Raw genomic sequence first — 15,339 nt, forward strand, 5'->3', positions numbered from 1 at the left:
TTGATCAAAAAGGAGATTCTTCCTTCATGTTACACCAACAAAGAAATTCACAGGAGATAATTAACTCTCTTTGACAAAACCACTCAAAAAGTTTTAAGAGATTTATTGGCTTTAACATAGTAGAAAGGGAAAACTTCAAATAAGTTTATGTTAATGTAAACATAAGTTTTTAACCTCACCTCCTTTCAGAGTCACATCAAATAACCCTAAAATAGCAACAATCCAGGCATAGCTAATGATTTTCAAACTTCTGCAAACCACTTGGGCCAAATTAATTTAACTACACAAGTGTGTTTAGGTATGCTGAATGTTTCAGTTTTTTTTCAAAGTTATATTTAGATGATTTAACTATGGCTTACCATCTCTCATATACTCAAAAGAACAGTACTTCACAAATTCTCCCCAGTATATAAAGTAAAATAGGCAGACTCATAAATGATACTGGAATAGATAGCACTCAGTTCTAATTCCAGCTCTGCAGGTAAAAGTTATTTCAAACAGGTCATTAAACTTCACTTTACTAAATTTCCTAATCTATAAGATAAAGGGAAGGTTAATTATCCCTTAAAGTGCCACAGTTCTAAATTTCAACCTTTTTGTAAAATCACCTGGCATCACAAACTGTACACAAAATAAAGTGAGATGAAAGCCAAACATACAGTATGAACCCTACTTGTAAAACGTATACGAGTATGTGATTACTAAGTATTCTACAAGCAATGAATGTAGGATATGAGGGTGAAAACCTTACAGTGATTATGTCTGAAAAGTGGAATAACGCTAGCTTTTATTATTTGTTTTCCAACATTCCAACATTTACTCAAAAAACCTATGAATTTATTATTAAAAAGACTCAATCACTTGAATTTAAATTTGACATTTTCAATAAGAGTGCTTCAGCATCTATAAAATATGCCAGAAATCAGAGTTCTCTTTAGAAGCATCATAGGGGAAAAACAGACGAAAAATTCTGGCTTTTGTTTTTCCACAGCTACTTTTCTCATCTAGCCCAAATCCCTTCCTCCAACCCCACCCTCTCCACAAAAATCTCTTGGGAGTGATTGAACGTAAGTAACCTAAAACTGGAATTTCTGGGACATTGTGGTTTTCAAATAGCACTGTATTTTCATCTCCCTACCTCTACATACATAGGCACATGCACACTGAATTTCACACATATTTGCACAACAAAATCTCACAGTGGTACTTGAAATGTTCCTAAAATATCAGGGGCCTGCAGCTATATGGAGAGGGGGCTGGGGCGGGCATGCTTTGGCACCTGTGGGGGTGATGTCATTACCAGCCATAGCTCTGAACTGTCTCTGGAATGCAGCTGTGGCTAGAATCCCTAGGCCCACCCAAAGCTATTTAACATAAAAACAGTTACACTTGATTGTGCTTTGCTCAGGAAGCCCTGTACTTTCGTTTTTTCAGTTTTAAATATTTCCTGAAACACAGCATCAGACACTATTAGGAGTATACTGAAAGACCATACTTTAACTGTGCTAACCCTTTATCAAAAATCTAAGGGGCCTGCGAAGGCCTAATTAATTCTGCATGCCTTTCCACAGGTAACCCCTAACTCATGACAAGCCTAATTTTGAGTCACTGGAATAAAAAAAAAAAAAAAAAAGTACATCCCAGATAAAGTGCGGGCTTGGCTAGGGAAGGTGTAGGCACAGAGGGCAGAGGAGATGTGGCTGAAAAGAAAGTGAAATCAATCTTCATTCTATAAGATGAGACTAAGAAAATACAATTCCTGGTTAACCTGTAAACACAAAAGAATGTAGGGAGAATGATGGGTTCTAACATAAACACTCCCTAAATTTGTTTCCCCACAGCAAGTCATTAAAGGAAGTACGAATTCCCAAGTCTACTTAAGAAGGTCTAGTCAATCTATAATACACATTAAAGTACTTGAAAACTGAATCCCAAATGTCAACACTTCTCAGGAGAACACATAAGGAGATTCAATTAAAACTTACTTGCTCATGGAAGAGGAAGAGATGACCCTTTCTGTGCCCTATTTATGTTAGACAATGAAATCCCTATCCCATCGCTCACCAGTGGAGACCTGCCCAGGGAGGGGGACTTAAGCAAACCAAGGACAAGAGCCACAGGAACTGGGTGCCCACTCATAATGCCCTGGTCATATTTCCCTCCCTTTTTAAGAGTCACAGACTGTTGTTTCCTACTTCCCATTGCCGACAACTTTCTAGTATGGTCCAGAATTAAGGAAAACTAGACACTCTCCAAGTTCAAGGTAGAAAGCAGCACACGGTCTGTAACCTTTATCAAGATTTTACTGCTCATAACAATGGGGAACTGGATGAGCAATGTCCAAATGTATTTGTCTGTTTTGACTTACATTCTGAAAGTAATGCCAATGCTCACACTTGATTACTGATGCTATTTTTTTTTATTTTTAAAAAGGCATCAAAACTTCAGGAAAGAAAAAACTAGATCTTGTATCTAGCAATTCCCAAAATGGTGCCTACTTGACCTCTTATCAGGGCTTTGTTATCCTCATGACCCTCTAAAAATTAGTCAATTTTAAATTATCTGTTGATTATTTGTTTTAGGGTCAACTTATAACTAAGTCACAGAAAGTATTCTATGACCTAAAGCACATCAAAGTCCCCTACACTTAGAATCTTAGAGATGACCCAGAAGCTGGCAATTTCCCAGTCTATTTTTTTCAGTCTGACAGTGACCAATGTTGAGACAGAAGCTCAGCAAATAACCGTGCCAGGTTTTTCTCCACTACCCACAACTTTTAAAGTATTTACTGGGGGAGAGAGGAACTGAATCCCAAATCTTCATATGTATAATACATTCCAATTAGAAATATTTTATTACCCAAACTCCTAACTAACTCCTATTGTGTGTGTGTGTATGTGTGAGAGAGAGAGAGAGAAATCCCTACTTATAAAGCAAATCTCAATGATCCTGCATCTCTGTTGCTCATTCCCAAGGTCACACCCCAAGTACAGTTTACCAATTTTTTCAGCTGTGACCCAGAGAAAAATATTATTTACATCCCAACCCAGTTCACCAACACACATAAACACACCCACTTTCAGTGGGAACTAACTTTTCAAATGACTAGATATGAGCCACTCTGATCAAGACTAAAGCCTAAACTAAAGCAGTTTGTGTAAATCCAATCCCATCCCTATGCTCAGTGAGCCTTTTCCTCACCAGTCAGGAATAAAATGGCTCTTCTCTTTTTCTTTCTTCTCCCAAAGGGGTAACCTTTTTTAAACTCACATAAAAGGCTAGATAAGTTCCTGACACTCATGCTACGCTCTTGTATTTTCGGAATGTGAACCATAAGCTTCTTAAATGGCTTACACAAAAATCCTGCCCTAAAACTACACAACCCTACCATTAGCTAAATTTCATGCATCCTAACCTCTGATTATCTTCTGTCTTCCTAGCTCAATCCTATTTGAACTCCAGCATTCTTTGGCCTTGAGGAGCCTATGTCCCTCTCTACTAATCCTCCCAATGCCACTTGGATTCCACGGGCCACCATTATGCCCTCAACTTCCAGCCTGTTTCTTTTCTAGCACCCTCATGTCCTCTATGGTTCCATCCAATTCAAGCCTTATTTCAGACCTGCACTCAAGCAGCAAAACAAAGTAACTTGTCTCAACCTCAATTCATGGTCAGGATCTTTTTAAATGGATGCTTAGAGTACTTCAGAAATCCTAAAACATGGACTCAATCAATATGCCCACTCTTCTGGCATAGATGTCACATGTGTACATAAAGCAAATATAAAAATATAGATAGATAGACAGATAGAGATATAGGCTCAAAAAGTAAGACAGTGGGTATTCCTACATGGTCTTAGTGCAATATAATAACAGCAGTCCTCCATTAAGAAAAGACTGGTATTGTTTAAAAAAACCATGTTATAAACAAAGTTACTAGACGTTCATTATTTAAGAAAAAAAAAAAAAAGCAGCAACAACACATACACACAAACAAGTCTGCCCAGTACAGGCTCACTTTCAATTAGTTAAGGTTAAGGGCATTAATCCTAAAAAGAATAAAGAAAAGTATATATACTCACAAGGAGTGCTTTTGTTTTCTTCTATGAAAATGTTTGATGATATTTTAGTTCTTTCACCAGAGTAGTCTGTGTGCAGCTCTGTTCTGCCTCCCTAATCACTATCAGGCATAACAGTTTATTGTCCAAATATAATTTGTTCGACCATGCAAACACCTGAGCAATCAGGCGTGTTCAATTTGCAAGGAACACGGCCAATGGCATGTCCACAGTGACAAATACTGGTACCCTGCTAATAAGTCTTTTGCTGAAGTACTTTTTCCCATAATAATCTCCAGATTGAATCAAAGTGTCTAATAAATGTTTCATGTAATTCATCAGAAAGAGAAAATACATGCTATATAGTTAATATTTATTCTAACCCAAGCCACTAATGGTAACACTCATATATAAGAGACAACACATTAGAGTATACTTAAGTCGTATCCCTTGAAGTCAAGAGTCAGCAGAAGACTAAGGAAGCATATTTACCCAAGGAGGCAATTAAGGGCCATGCCCAAACTTCAATGTGCTCTAAGAGCCATTTCTAGCATGTTAAAATCCAGCTCTTCCTGGAAAGGGGGGCAGAGGAAGGCAGTTGAGGAATTTTGGTTGAGATCACATATGCCAGCAACAGTGAGTGTGCTGCAAGCCCTTCAGGGCAAGAAGATACTTCAGCTTGGAGGAACCGCAGGGAAAAGTCATGAGCACCTCTTGCACCTGCTATACAGGTCGAAGGACTTGCTACACAGGGTAACCTACTAGTCTCATAACCTAAAGTAAAAAAAAAAAAAAAACAAACAAACCAAAAATAAAAACAAAACAAAACTGCACAGCACAAACCACTCTAGTATGGTCTTGCTAATATAACAATTTCCACCTTCAGCTTGACATTTGCTGGTGGGCGTGATGTGGCATATACAATTGTTGAAGTGTGAAGCTGTCAACCTAAAATTTATGCAGCATTATGTACTATTATTACTACAAACTTTAAAAAAGAATTCAAAAGACTGAAAACCAAAAATTTCCCCCTTCCTATGCCCGGCACCCTATCAAACACCCTACCAACAATCTTCCATTAGTTTTAAGATTGCAAAGGTACTTGCTTCTCCTCCTCCACATTTAATGACTGACCACTACATACACCTAGTGCAGTGCTAGGACATCATAGGGTGAATATAAGAAACACAGGGAGGAAACAAATGATTACAACTCTTCTGAGAAATACTAACATAAAGCAATCTGCAAAAAAAAAAAAAAAAAGTATAAGAGCAGAGAAAAGAGTGAGGTAAAACTGGATGAGTCATATATTAAAAATACGAGCAAAGAAAGGAAGTAAAGCCCCACTTGCAAAGGAATCAAGATATTATTAAAAGTGGCCAGTTTTGCTTTTTTACATTTAATCAACATCAAAGGAACTCACAAGAAAATAAAAAGCAAAAAAAGCAATCTCTCTACTACTGGGATAATTGATATATACTGGACCTAGAGGATTTTTCTTTTTTAAACCGCCTTAAAATTCCATTGATTCATTGCATTTTGCTTACAAAGCTAACCAACACTAGGTTTGTTGGTGTGGGTCCATCACAACCATACCCTATGGTTCTCAATGTAATTTTCACAGGTGCACCAGGACCTTCAGCCAGCTAAAGCCTTGGTGGCTCTACCCTTCATTTCTTTTTTGCCTCTCTTAACCCAAATTAAATTTGGTCATGTACCATTCATTCTCAGCAATCAATTAACTGTGGCTAAGAAGTGGCAGGTAATAGTTGAACTTCTCTCTAAAGATCTCTTCTAAGTCACCATAGGGACAAAGGTAGGAAGCACCTGAGAGAGAATTCAGTGTAAGGTTAAAGTGTGTTATTTGGCTTTGGGTTAAATGAGCAGACAGATGGACAGACCATTCCTCCAACTCTAGAAGAGAGAATAAAATTTTCCCTAGTTACCATTGAGTTGTATCACTACAAAAATGTCTCAGGAAGTCACAATTTCTAATTAGATTTGATCTATGCTCTGTTAATTAAACAAGGTTTTTTTCAAGTACTGTAATTTTAACATTTGAAGCCCAACTGTTTGTTGTGCTGTGAGCTGCCCTGTGCATGGCAGCATCCCCAGCCTCTACACCGCAATGCCAGTAGTATATTCTCAAGTCACAGCAATCAAAAACATCTCCAGAAATCGCCAAGTGTCCCCAGGGATTCAAAAATCAACTGCCCACCTACACACTGATGGAAAGTCACTGCAGGATGCTTATTGAAAATGATGTTGATGAACAGGACAAAATATAAAAAAAAAAGATTGTCTTCACCAGGTACTGCCTGAATTTTAAAGAAAAGCTAACAGATTCCCCCAACAGAAGATGACAAAGATCTAAGGCCAAAAAAGTAAAGCAAAGTCTGCTGCATTTAAGTAACAATGTGATTGTGTGTGTATGGTGGGCACTCAGACCCCAAGTTTAGGTTACTTATTTAAATAAAGTTTCACTGATTTACTGTTGTAAATAGTAGTTTATAATACTATGTAAATTTTAGTTGAGCTTCCACTCAATCTGTTTATAGCATTACCACATTCAACATCAAATTTCTAGTGTCATTCACACAATACCAAGTCTGACTTTACATTTGAAGGAAATGGAGATAAAGCAACAAACAAAATGAAAAGTCAAGAGAAGGAAGGAAGTAATAAAAGTTAGAGATGAAATAGAAACCAAAAGGACAGAAAAAAAATCTATTGGATAAAACCTTAGCTAACCTTAGAAAGTCCTAATTAAAATAATTAGAAATGAAAGAGACAATGTTACAACAGATAGCAGAGAACTATAATAAAAAGGTTCATGAGATTACTGTAAATATTTACATAAAAAGAAATAAGAAGAGTAGAAAATATGGGCAAATTTTTAGAATCACACAGCCTTTAAAGACTGAAGCATACAGGAGTAACTTGAACAGACCAATTACAAGTACAGAAATGGAAACAATAATCAAACAGTAATTGTTTTTATAAAACCATCAGAAATCCAAATAGCCAAAGCAATTATTTAAAAAAAAAAAAAAAAAAAGCACCAGGAAAGGTCCAGGACCAGATCTCTTTGCTACTAAATGCTACCAAAATTTTCAAAGACTGTTACACACTCTACTCAATAAGCAAGGAGGAAGGAGGGGAGAAATCTCCCTACATTTTACAGTACCAACATTCCCAAAACTAGAGGACAACACAAAAACCAAAGACCAGTATTTCTGATGAACATAGATGGCAAAAATCCTCAACAAATCTATCAATTCATTCAATCAGCAAGTAGAACCCACCAATATATGTATGTGGAAAAAACTTCATTCCAGGTATGCAAGGAATATCTGACATATGCAAATCAATTAATATAATTCATATCAGAAGAGATAAGTCACCTGACCACAGCAATAGAGGCTAAAAAATCACTGACAAAATGCAACACTTTTCTGATACATACTCTCTAAAAAGTAGAACTTAGAAGGCACAAACCTCAACCTAACAGAAGCTATATACCTAACAGCATACTCAATGTTGAAAGCTTTTCACTCAAGAAACAAGGATGTTCACTCTTAGTCTAGCCAGAGCAATTAAGCAAGAAATGATATGAAAAGGATCCAAATTGGACAACTGCTGATGACATGATTACAAACACAGAAAGCCCTGATGACACCAAGACACTCCTGGAAATAGCAAATGGCTATAATAAAGTAGCTAAGAAACAAAAATCAAAATACAAAAACCTATTGTGTTTCTACACACAATGTATTAAAGTAAATAGAAATTAAAAAAACAATCCCATTTACAATTACATCAAAAGAACAAAATATCTGGGGGTAAATTTAACAAAGGAAGTGAAAGATCTACACTGAAAACTCTAGAACATGATTAAAGAAAATGGAAGATGACAAAGAAATAGATATCTATTCACGTTGCTAGACTGGCAGAATAAACATTGGGAAAACAGCAATGCTATCTTAAGCATTTTATCGATTCAATGCAGCCCCTTTACAAAATCCCAGTGGCATTTATCAAGGAGACAGAGCATTCAATTCTAAAATATGTATGGAACCACAGAAATAAGGAGGGCACAGACCAAAACTGGCTGGTTGGCTTCAACCAAATCTAGTTTACCCTCACTTGGCAATTTCCCTCACCCAGAGGACAGAATATCCAATATAGGACCCTAGCATGGTGTCTGGCACACTGTAAGTACTATAAAGTGGCAATTACCTGTACTTACACATATATTTTTTAGAAACATTTTTCTAATAAAAAATGGTTCACCCAAGTAAACTACGAAGACACATTATAGTAAGTTAGCTAAATAAAAGACCCCATTCCTATAAAATACGTGTCTCAGATATTAAGGTTTACTTACACTCTTATGGCTAGAGAAAAATAGGTTACCCCCCAAACCCTCAGTCACAATTAAAGCAAAATAGAAACGCTGCCCTTCTGTAAAGGACCACATTATGCATCATTCTCCCAAGATTTATCCAAATTAACTTAAGCACCAGATTAAATGGTAGAGTTTTCTAAACTTAGCATATAAATTTGCTACAAATTCTAACAATCAAGTAGGAAAGAAGAGCACTTTCTCCTACATACCCAGAACCGATTTGCAGTGGTGTCTGGCTTTGCCTCCCAGAAGTTGTTTTCTAGCCACAAGCTACTACGAATTGTTCAGACCTTTTGGCAGCAGCACAGGAAACTGCCCTTTTCACCCGATCTCCCACAAAAATGTAGTCAATTTCTCGGCAGACCCATCTCTCAAGGCTACTTGTTTTATGAACCAACACATAATTTTTCATTAACCAATATGAAAGGGCCCCAAATGTTTTGCATTTTTTGTGAAGAAAAGGAAAAGTCACCAAGGACCTGTGGGCAAAGCTCTCCATTAAAACAGTCCATAAAGAGTCCTGCCCCACACTTCACACCAGCATCTGAAGTTTATAGGGCAGTTGGCATCACAGCTGTTTCTCTGTTCTACCCAAAAAGTCCAGGATGCAATAGGCTACACATAAAGCCATTGCCTGATGCTTAATTGTCCTTGATTTCTCACTATTCTCAACTTACCATATTTCAAGTAGTTAAATAGGTATGTCTGCCTTTTGATTTAAAAAGTAATAATCTGAAATCATCCCTCTGAATCTCAGGTCTCTCTCCAACCTTAAGGAGCTAATGAAGGTATATAAGCAAGTCAGAGGGTGAAGTTGAAGTTTCTCTTGGCTTTTTATTCAGCCGTACAGAATCAACCTGCAATTTTCTCCATCAACTATTGAAGTGGAATGTGAGGGTAGGAGGTGGTAAATTATTATAACAACCGTAAAACATTTAATTTCTAAAAATAAGGCTAAAATTGACTTCTAAGTGCAAAATTAAAGAAGAACCTTTAAAAATAAGGAGTTCTTCATATCCCATTTGGCTTAAAATTTCACATAGGTCATTAATTTAAAAAAAAAAAAAAGCCCAAATGGTAAAAAAAGAAAGAAAAAGACACCTGCAATTACTCACAAAATGAAGCAATGAAGCAGGACGCTACCCTGCCCAGGAGAGGCAAAAGTCAAAATTAAATCTGTGACCCAAACTCACAATTCACAAATTGGAATTGAAATTCTGTCCGGTATTTTCCAGGAAACATATTCTGTCTCCAAATATGTCTTGCAACCACAAACAAGTTCCAATAATGATGTAAAAGGCAAATTCTCCCCCCCAAAAAAATGTTAACTGTCCCCAAACCATACAAAAATGATAAGCAAAGGAACCTTGATTCAATTACACACCCTAACTCTGACTTACTAAAAGATAATGAAATAAGTATTTTTCAGAATAGTATCACTACTAATTTAAAATATGCTCATGTTCAAAAGGCCTTTTCAAAGGTAAACTGAATATTCCAGCAAAACAGTCCTTTAGATTATACTGGGAAGAAATCTAGAAGGCAAACCAACTCCTCCAAAATAGAAATTCAAAGGAAAATTCTCATATGTTTAGGATATCTGGCTTGCCTGCATCTAAATACAAAAGGTACACTTTGGCATTTTAGGTGATCTTTCCAGTTTAAATAGGTAAAGTACACAAGGAGCAAGTACGAATCACACACTCTCACGCACTGCTTGCCTTCGCTGATATAAACCAGACTGTGTTTCTCTCCATCAACTGAAGAGATACCAAACAGACTTCACATTATTATTTATCAGCTTATCGACATCTTCAAAGTACACCTAATTGGTAATATTTATGAGTAAGTGTCTATGGAAGGAGCAGGAAGAGAGAGCCCCTAAAAGAGTTAGTGAGTGCTCTCTCTCCACCAACCTGCAATAGCCTGTCAGACAATCACTACAGAAACAAACAAACCCAAAATTGTCTTGAGTTAATCACCCATATTTTCACAGGCTCATTTTTGAGTAAGTAAACAACAACGGAAGGACAGCTGCTGCAAGGTTATCCAGAGGTCTGGCAGAGATGTCAAAGCACTGAAGTTCACTATTCACTCTAGTTTTCTGACCTGTTAGAAAAAATAGGCCTGGGAAAGTTTACTTCAGATATGGACTAAATGGGCAGTTAAGGAATCTCTTTATACTGTTACATTTTTTAAGTTCTCATACTACTAGAAACCCATTTTAAAATCTAGACTTTTTTATACAGCAGTGATGAAAAATATCGAATTGGTCACCGCATGACAAATACAAGTTGGATACAGAATGGAGGGAGAAGACGAGAACCAACAGAAGTCAGCTAATACAGAGAGGGGTAAAGAGCACACGAGACAGATGTATTTACACCCAGCAGGTTATGCTTGCATCTGTTTTTACACACAGTAAGTTAAGGGTGTTTTGTTTGCTTGTTTGCTTGCGTGTTCTTGTTTAAGTATCTCTGTGGCTTATTTTATACATGGCAAAAGCACTGAGGGCCATTCATGTATATAAATAAAGAACTCTACACATTTGGCTTTAATAAAGCCAACAGTTTCTTAAGGATAGATTCCAGCTATGAATCGTCTACACTTAGGTGCTGGAAGGGTGAAATGGGCAGTTTTCTGTGCTGCTGCCAATGGTCTGAATAATTTGTAGTAGTTTGTGCTAGGGAACAACTTCTCTAAGAAGAAAACTGCTACCTTCCAAGTTGGCTTGGTATATTTGAGAAATAATGTGATTTTTCTCCACTTTTTCTTCCTGCTACACCTTTCTCAGCAAAATATTTCCCTGAAATTATACAAGTTTTTAAAATAATCTTGCTAGTTAAAAGAATGTTTGAAAATAATGCTTAAAAGGTTCACTGAAAACCAGTTTCAGCAAGTCTAACTTTCTACTCTTTCCCATGGACACACACTACTACTTTTGTTGAGGTATTCACTTCTGTAAGTAGTTTCTGCAAGGCTGTTTGTTCACTTATCTCTTTAAGAAATCAATCTAGAAATGGAGAAAGAAAGGGTAAGAGGAGAGGAGGGGGGAAACACATTAAGAAATTTCTTCATAAAATTCTCTAGATGATTCTTATGCATACAAAGGTGTAAGATTTAAGTAAATGCTTTCACCATCATCTCCATCCCAAAAAGGCAATAAATCGAAGTCATTATTTAAAAAAAAGAAAGAAAAACTGAGCACAGGCTCATTCAAGTTAGACATCCACCACCATAGTACACTCAGACTATCCCCTTTTCCTGCATAAATGAAGTACACCTAGACATTAAACTGTGTATTGGGGAAAAAAACTATAAAACTTATTATATAAGCAGATATCAGAAAACTAAGTTCAGCTGTTGTCATTTTTCCCCCACTTCCAATTTTTGTTTGTCATTAATTCCCTCTACCTTCCTTACTGATTTCTCTTTCTATTGTATGAGATTCAACAATTTCAATTTTTTCATTTAATATGACAATAAAGTTATGAATGTGTGATCACAGCTTCTGTAGGCTCTCTTCCTGCTGTGCAGTGCTCTTCTTGTTTCAGTATTCTAAATAATTTGCAATTCTAGCTTTTATATTCTCCTTGACCCAAAGTGATTTCCTCTCCTTATCTCACACACATTCCAAAATGCTACCACTATTGGGGTTATGCACAGTTGAATGAAATAACAGCAGAAAGACCAATGAATGAATTTTCCATGCTATTGTTAAGAGATGCAACAATTTAGGTTCTCTTTAGAGGAGGTCAATCAGTCCACCACTGAGTGGCTGGCTGCTTTTTTTTTTTTTTTAATCAATGGAGCTCACTTCTCTGGTGGAACTGCCCATTCCTCAACTCTTCAACAGTCACTGTTCTGCTCATACTCTGTAAACAATTCTCATTACATCATGTAGTTTGAGTCCCTTTTACCTTGCCACAGAAGAACACTACTTCAGAGAGAATCTCTCAAGATTGAAAGACTTCCTGTGTTGTAACATATCAGTGGTTCTATCGAAGAAAGTGTAGTGAACAAGAATGAATAAAATATAAAAACCAACATACACTCAAATAACTGCATCTCATTGTTACTTGAAGCAAAACCCTCGCCCAAACACCAAACTGAAAACAGAAAGGAAATATATCAAGAAAGGAAAGAAGGTTATCAACCCAAACATGCGGCAAATTTTTCTTTAAAAAAAAAAAAAAACACTATCCAATACCATTAAAAAATGGTAATAATAAAAGGAATATATGATGAATAACTAATATTTCCTGAACACTCCCCATGCACTGAGTATTCTGCTAAGAGCTTTTGCATATAGTAACCAAGTGATCTTTACCAATATCCTATTCTGTTCCCATTTCATATATTAAGGACACGGCTGCAAAGTGACCAGCCAACTCGAGCAGTGTAGTAGTGCTCCAGTGGAGCTCCTAAGTACTGGACTCTATAAAACCCAATACCACATGCTTTATTCCATCTCTTATCAATAATTCTTCATTACCTTTACACTCAGTCTTCATAAAGTCTCATCAAAAGAAACAATCTCTTAATTGCTTAATTTTTAATGCTAAGCACTAACATGCATGAGTTCAAAACCTGCTGTGCAAGTGATTTTTATTTTCTCAGTTTTCACACCTGTAAAACAAAAAAATTAGGGGCTCTCTCTGGTGGTGCAGCAGGTAACAGCACTGCATTACGAAGCTTTCCAAGGACACTGCAGCATGAGTTCGATCACTGACCAGGGAGCTGACCCACATGGCACAGCAGACCTCTTCTGACCGGCCCACTGCTACCCCAGCAGTATACTCTGTCAATCTGCCTGTTCTGCTCCCCTTCCCACTCTGTCTCTGATGAATCCTTTCACCCCAGTTCTGTAAACAAAAATAAATTTTAAAAAATCGGTAGGTAACAATCTCATAAGTTATGCATAGGGTCTCAATGACTGAAAGCGTCCTAATTAGACCATAGTGCCTACGCATGGTGAGCAATTTGTTAGTGCCATAAAAACAGTGAGGTCACCATTGTCATCAATGTTCCAAAGGTAGCTCTTCCCAAGTGCTAATTAATGTTATCATACATAGCCTCTTAATAATCAAATTCTGTGAAACGATTCTCTTGTGCTATCAGTTACTAGGTAATCAGCTATGTTTCTGAGTAAAATTCTTGTAACATCATTACACCAGAACTAATTTGAGAACATAATTTCTATGAAGACTGGAATTTTTGTCTGTGCCTTAAGTCAATCTATTCACGTTACTTACAACATTACTTGACATCAATACATGTTTATGGAGTAAATGAGTAAAAATGTACTCTCAAACAATTTAAGGTGGAAATAAAGATGCTATATTCTAGGAAATTGTGTAGATAAAAAGCCTGGCCATCCCTGGTGGCACAGCGGGTTAAAGCACTGCACTAAGAAGCTAAAGCCACTTCCACAAGAATTCGATCCCCGCCTGCCGCGGAGGTGACCACATGGCACGGCAGACCTCTCCTGACCTGCCCGTTGCTCCCCTCAGCAGTGTACTTAGCCTATCTGCCTGTTCTGCTCCCCGTTCTATCTCTGGTGAATCCATAAATCTTTTAAAAAAAAAATGTGTTAAAAAAAAAAAGCTTAACACAAAATGTTTCATAAAGTAAAAAATGAATAAAGTAACCCGTCCAGATTAATAGAATGCATTTTAATATGTATATATGATTTTCTAAGAATAAAAAGATTTTACTATTTCATCTACCACCCTAAAAGTTTACACAATCCAATGACCTAAAATCAAAGGAAGAATGTAAAAATCTTCACTTTGTATTTCTTTTCCTGTAGTCCTTCATCTTCTCTCCAAAATTAATTCTATCTAATCTTTTGTGCACTAATAATTTCAGTGGACACAAATACAAACTTCCCTTCCTGAAAATAACTCTATGTCTACAGGAGTATTTAACTTTCTTGTCATATCAAGTAAATAAGTCTTTTCAAAAACAAATAGTGCAAAAGCTGCCAGTTTATGAGTGGCAATCAGGCATTATTATTTCACTCATTCAGGATCTATTAAGTGAACATTTCTCTATGACTCAGGCATGGGGCTAAACTAAAAAAAATACCCTGTAAAACATGGCCCATGTCCTCAAAACACTCCTAGTCACTGTTAAAGACAGAGAGAAATCCATAATTGCAAAGCAAAATGTCAGGTCTACAATACAGACAGAAGCAAAGAGGAAGGAATGCACTGCTTTTCTGGAGCAGTGCAGAAAAGCTCCAGAGGATGACCTTTTTTTTTTTTTTTTAAGGTTTATTTGTGCATACAGAACCGGGGTGCAGGCCAGAGGTGCAGGGAGTGAGAGGATTCACCAAAGACAGAGTGGGGAGCAGAACAGGCAGACTGACACAAAGTACACTGCTGAGGGAAGCAGCAGGCGGGTCAGGAGAGGTCTGCTGGGCCATGTGGATCACCTCCTGGGCCAGTGACAGAATTTGCACTGAAGAGGTTGCAGCTAGCTTGCAGTGAGGCGTCTTACACCAGTTGCACCACCAGGGAGGGCCAACGATGACTTTTTAATTGAACTTTGAAGGGGAGAATTTTCATAAATGAGGAAAAGATAAACCAGAGAGAGTAAGAGCTATGAAAGTCCATGTCATAGACCTATACAGCATGCTTATGAGAACATAAGTAACCTGTCATCACAACAGCACTGGATTCATAACTGAGACCATTGAGAAGAGAAAGTGCAGAGCTGAGGAGGGTGCTCATGAAAAAGGACTTTACATACAGGTTAGGGTACTATTACATCTCCCCTGTGTAAGAGGTTTCCGTAAAAAGGCATTCCTGTCACAGACTAGCATGAGACAGATGTGAATAAACAGGACCACCAGCCAGAGCGCTCCCAT

The 15,339-nt window shown here is 37.2% G+C and overlaps 1 protein-coding gene across 2 annotated transcripts in view; it reads right to left on the reverse strand.

Moving 5' to 3' along the window:
* EPB41L2 (erythrocyte membrane protein band 4.1-like 2) overlaps positions 1–15,339 on the reverse strand; it is a 193,053-nt gene that overhangs the window by 140,101 nt on the left and 37,613 nt on the right. The window contains exon 1 of one of the 2 annotated variants that reach the window (XM_012721886.1): positions 8,675–8,702. The exons of the other annotated variant lie outside the window; for it this stretch is intronic. The gene's annotated coding sequence lies outside the window, so the exon portion shown is untranslated. Of the gene's footprint in view, positions 1–8,674; positions 8,703–15,339 lie in introns of those variants that run through there. 2 annotated transcript variants of the gene reach the window in all.

The sequence above is a fragment of the Condylura cristata genome, unplaced genomic scaffold (genome assembly GCF_000260355.1).
Source record: "Condylura cristata isolate star-nosed mole 26May11 unplaced genomic scaffold, ConCri1.0 scaffold00001, whole genome shotgun sequence".
NCBI lineage: Eukaryota > Metazoa > Chordata > Mammalia > Eulipotyphla > Talpidae > Condylura > Condylura cristata.